Below are 5,282 nucleotides of genomic sequence, written 5' to 3' on the forward strand. Positions count from 1 at the left end.
TACGGATAGATGTTCTCTATTTTGGTGCCTGGGAAATAAACTCTTCTTCCATAATAAGCAAGATTCCATCACTGAAATGAGTCACTGAAATACAAAGAAAATTTGTAAATCCTTTAAAAATAAAAACCATTAATCTCAGTATCTTCTACCCTTCAGATCCTTCTGTGCTGCCTTATAGTGGCAAAGGGGGGTTCCTAGGAGGGATGAATGAAGAATGTCATGAGTGTATGCCCAGAGATATATTTCCATCAAGGAAGTATAGTATTAGGCAACAGCAATATAAAAAGATGCTGGAGTGGAGAGCGTCCGAGTGGGAATGAGAGCGGCGGTTGGGGTCGGGCTTCCGGGGCCTTCGGCGCCATGTCCTATGCCTACCTTCTCAAATACGTTATCATCAGGGACACCGGTGTCGGGAAATCATGCCTCTTGCTACACTTCACAGATAAACGGTTTATGGCTGTTCATGATTTGACAATCGGTGTGGAGTTCGGGGCACGGATGATTACCATTGAAAACAAAAAGATCAAACTGCAGATTTGGGATACGGCTGGCCAGGAATCCTTCCGTTCGATCACCCGCTCGTATTACCGAGGAACAGCCGGGGTGCTCTTGGTCTATGATATCACCAGGCGGGAAACTTTCAACCATTTGTACACCTGGTTAGAAGACGCTCAGCAGCATTCCAGTCCTCACATGGTCATCATGCTGATTGGCAATAAAAGTGACATGGAGCACCGGCGGGTTGTGCAGAAAGAAGAGGGGGAGGCTTTCGCCTGGGAACATGGCATGGTTTTTATGGAAACATCCGCAAAGACATCAGCCAATGTGCAAGAGGCCTTTCTCAACACAGCTAAAGCTATCTACAGAAAGATCCAGCAGGGTGAACTTGACATTTCCAATGAGGGAAATGGGATCAGGATTGGCTCTAAACAACCAGCAGTTATTCCGGGTGGATCACCCCTCTGCCCAGGACCGCAAGGCTCTGGGAATCGATCGGGCTGTTGCTAAGTTTGCTTGAAATCTTGACTGGCCCATTGAGGCTGGGAACAAACAGAGGATGGTGCCTTTTATTTCTTATCCAAACAGTATTGGGGGAGGCGGGGAGGCAAGGATTTTCCAGTCGAGTTGTCCTTTCCCCTTTTTATATGAATTTGTGGCTAAGCTGAATCAAATCTGTGGCTGGGGGCTAGACCGTCCCTTTCCAAAATTTCCCCATCAGGGTGGATCGGTCTTTCTTCTAGAAGAAAAGGTATTTTATTTCCCTCCTCCAATCTGGCTTTCTGTCAGCAGTGACTTTTCTCCCCACCGTTGAAAACTTCCCTACCTTGGACTCGTTTAATTTGGAGGGGATCTTCCAGGTCGCCATGCCCGATTTTAATATTCAGCTGTGATGTACACTTTCTCCGCTTCCTATTAAACATTTTCACTTTTCCTTTAAAAAAAAAAAAAAGATGCTGGAGTGGATTATTGCTCAGGACATAAAGACAAAGAAGAAATGACACTGTTTTTGGGAAGGATATAGAAAGAACAGTACTTGGCCATAATGCAATTGATAACTGAATAATCTTAATTAGATGTTGCGATCAACCCTTTAATATGATGATCATTCATGTTTATGCTCTAACCAATGATGCAGAAGAAGAGAAGGTTGGTAAGTCTTTTTAAAATCAATTTCAATTTGAAATTGTCAGAACATGCAAACAAAGGGCCTGCTTGTGACTGGCAATTGGAATGCCAAAGTTGGAAACATTAAAGAAAAAATAGTTGGACTGTATAACTTAGCAAACCTAAATGAAGCAGGAGATCACCCTATCAATTTCTATCACTAGAATGATTTATTCATAGCCAATGATTTTGGTTGCTGTCTTCAAAATAATGCCTCTATACATGGACATCACCAAATGGCATGCCTAGAAATAAAATATACTGTATTATTGGTAGAAGGGGTGGAGGAGTTCGATTATAACACCAATGACATAGCTAGGTGCTGACTGCAGAACAGATTACAAAGTGCTTGTGTGCAAGTTCAGAATTAAGCTAAAGAAGAATTAGAAAGCCAACCATTTTCCATGATATGAACTTGAGCATGTACTAGGGTGTATCAAAATTTTCAACTTTCAGTTTCTAAGCATTAGGGCTGCTCAAAAGTTGTGACATGCCTTGGGGATTGTAAAGATATTTGGGTTAGTTTAATATAATTTACATGTGCTTGGTAGGTAACTACGTAAATATTATAACTTTTTAACATTTTGTTTGTTTCAAACACACACTATTTTCAAGGAGAACATTAGGAATTGCTTTGAAATCCTGAACCTCACTGATAGAGAACCAAACAACTTAAAAATTCATTAAGGATGAATGTGTAAAGAGATTCCCAAGGATGAAGAAATAGAAGAAAGCAAACTGGATGTCAGAACAAACCTTTGAAATTGCCAAGAAAGAAAGAAAAAATCAGAAAGGAACATAATAGAGAATTTCAGAAAACTGTTAGAAGAGACAAGAAGCAGTAGTATGTCTATAAAGAAAGAAAAGATGGAAACAAGGCATGGAAAAGCAAAGAGAGTTTTTCAAAAGATGTCTGAGCTCTGAAAAAGGTTTCAACATTGAATTGATATTTTAAAGGATGCCAATGGTCAGATAGTTACTGATTCAAGGAGATTAAAGAAAAATGGAAGGAGGTGAACATGCAAGATATCTAAGAAGATGCTCCCTACATATATGAATCTCTGGTATTAGAATATGAAGTATGTTCAGCACCCTGATCATTACAAAATCAGAAGGCTACAGTAACAGATATAATACACTAGACAACAATTTTTTTAAAAAACTTCTGCTTCCTAAAAAACTTTTGGTGATTATAATAGACCTTTTGGTGATTATGATATAATTTCAGAATAACTGTATCACATAGGAATATTGTGAAATGTAAAATTAACTTTTAATAATTATAATGAATTTCATTGCATAATATTTATGACACACTGCATGAGTTCAACAGGGCCAGAAGTGTTTTGTTGCTTTTTGTTTATACTCAATGTCCAACTCATCTTGTTGCAGTGTTCAGCAACAGTCAGCCTGCAACAATGGATTCCAGTTGCCCTGATATTTTTTCCCCCATTCTGGCAATGTCCTGGTAAAACCTTTCACCATGTTTGTCACTGACAGCATCTTGACTTTAGAAAAAGAAGTCCAAGTGTGAATGCAGAAAATTAATCTTCCATGACATTTTACATTCCATAGTCTTTTATGCTATAAGAAGTTTGTCAACCAGGTGAATGCAATTTGGGGCTCTGTAGTTGCCAAGAAAATTCTCAATGATATCTTTCAATGCTTCTCTGGTCCCACTGGCAGATCTTTGAGCCACTTGAAATTGATGACATATCTGATCTTTGGGCCAATAAAAATGCCTTCCTTAATTTTGGTATCAGTTATACTTGGAAACATCTGTCTCAAATAATGAAAACCATCATCTTCCTTGTTCATCACTTTTCAGAATTTTTTAATCAGTCCTAGTTGAAATGGAGGCAAAAATATCTTTTGTCAGGTCAACAAGTAGCTCATGTATCACTGTTCTGGGATCAAATTCTTTTAGAATGGCCATTTCTTTTTAATGTAATGCAACTCTCTTGTATAACTGTCCCATTCGCATATGTAACAACAGAACTTGATTCTGGTCAGCAGAGCCACTACTTTTATATCCTCATAAACATTCCACTTGTACTTGGTGGACTGGATGTGCTTCATTAACAGTTCCACGTTTCCATATGCTTCCATATCCTAGATTCCACATATGTCCCTGATGCCCAAAGAATCAGTTACAGCAAGATTTATCCTATCTATTTTATGTCGTCCACCAAATCAAACTTCAACATCACTGCCATTTCTCTTTACCCATAAAGAAAAAGGAAAGGAAAGAGTCCCTGTGGATTTTACTCTGCTAGTTGTTGCTGACTTTGGGGGTGGGGGAGAACCTATCTCCATTTCAAGGCCATGAGCCAATACTGCCTGAAAATGTTTCCGCAATCATGTGGCCAGCAGGATGTTACAGAGCACTGTTTCCTCCCCACTGAAGTGCTACCCATTTATCTACTCTTATTTTCATTCTTTCAAACTGCTAGGTGGGCAGGAGCTAAGTGAGGAAGGCAGTCATCCCATCACACAATGTTCAGGTCTCAAACCTGGACTGTCAGCTTTCCAGCTGACAAGCCCAGTATCTTAACCGCTGCCCTTACTCATAACACCCCTCAGTGGTATATTTAAAAATAGGGAGAGGGGTTTTTGCACATAGACTTGAGTAATAATCACCATGATTCATTATTTATATTAGATTTTAATTAAGATTATATCTGTACTACCCCAATCTCATGATTCTGCACAAATACCTCAAAATACCAGTTTTAAAATGTGAGCAAAATCAAAATCATAAGTGCTTGTATACATATGAAACATAGGTCTATAGAGACATCTTTGCATCTGTTGTTCAGATGTCAAGGGCTTATTATCTGGCAATAAATCATGATGAAGTAAATCAGTCCTTTTGTGCCCATGCATACTTTCCACATATTCAGTGTTACATTAAAAGTTTTTATAGCACTTCTTTTCAGAAATATTACTCTGCGGTCTTCCAAATGCCATTATCCTTGATTATGCTGAGGGGATTTTGATCTGAAACGCCCCCAATATCACCAAAAAACCCAACCCCCAAAAGACAAATGAGTACCAGAAGCAAAATAGGTTATCTAGAGGAGGTGATCATAAAATGAGAAAAATTGTAAGTAAACGGGTGGTTTTGATATGACAATTGTAGAATTGCAAGCATTCATTGGAGAAATACTGTATTTGTCAGGTTGGGTGAGCATTCGTTTTACTTGCTGCATCACTCAAAAGGGATTGATTTGCACATTGGGGCCTATTATTGCACTGTCCTTCCCTCATGTCAACAGTTAAAAGAAACCACCAGTTCCTTATCTTCCCCTTACAGAGTTGGTTTAATGTTCTGAAAATATAAAGAATGGAAGAGAGGGGGGAATTGAAGAGTTCCTTAAGCTCTAAACTGTCATTATGATTATATAGATATTTCTGTGTACTATGACTGGGAAGATTAGAGATACAGTTAATTGAAGCATTGCTTTAAAAGGAAGATTAATTATGGTTCAGCATGATGTCTGAGCTGGCATACTAGTATTCAGCACTGACAAATTGTAAAAGAAGCCATGGTTTGACATGGACTGGCAGAATACTGATTATATTAATCCAGGTTTGGTGCAATGTCTAAATTGCAA

General features: G+C 38.7%; 1 pseudogene across 1 annotated transcript; it reads left to right on the forward strand.

The window, feature by feature from the left end:
• Positions 1–319: 319 nt before the first annotated feature.
• Positions 320–1,446, forward strand: LOC117673797 (ras-related protein Rab-2 pseudogene; annotated as a pseudogene). The gene has a single exon (XR_015731190.1). The product of XR_015731190.1 is annotated as a ras-related protein Rab-2 pseudogene (transcript).
• Positions 1,447–5,282: the final 3,836 nt, after the last annotated feature.

The sequence above is a fragment of the Pantherophis guttatus genome, chromosome 1 (genome assembly GCF_059756535.1).
Source record: "Pantherophis guttatus breed Tessera chromosome 1, ASM5975653v1, whole genome shotgun sequence".
NCBI lineage: Eukaryota > Metazoa > Chordata > Lepidosauria > Squamata > Colubridae > Pantherophis > Pantherophis guttatus.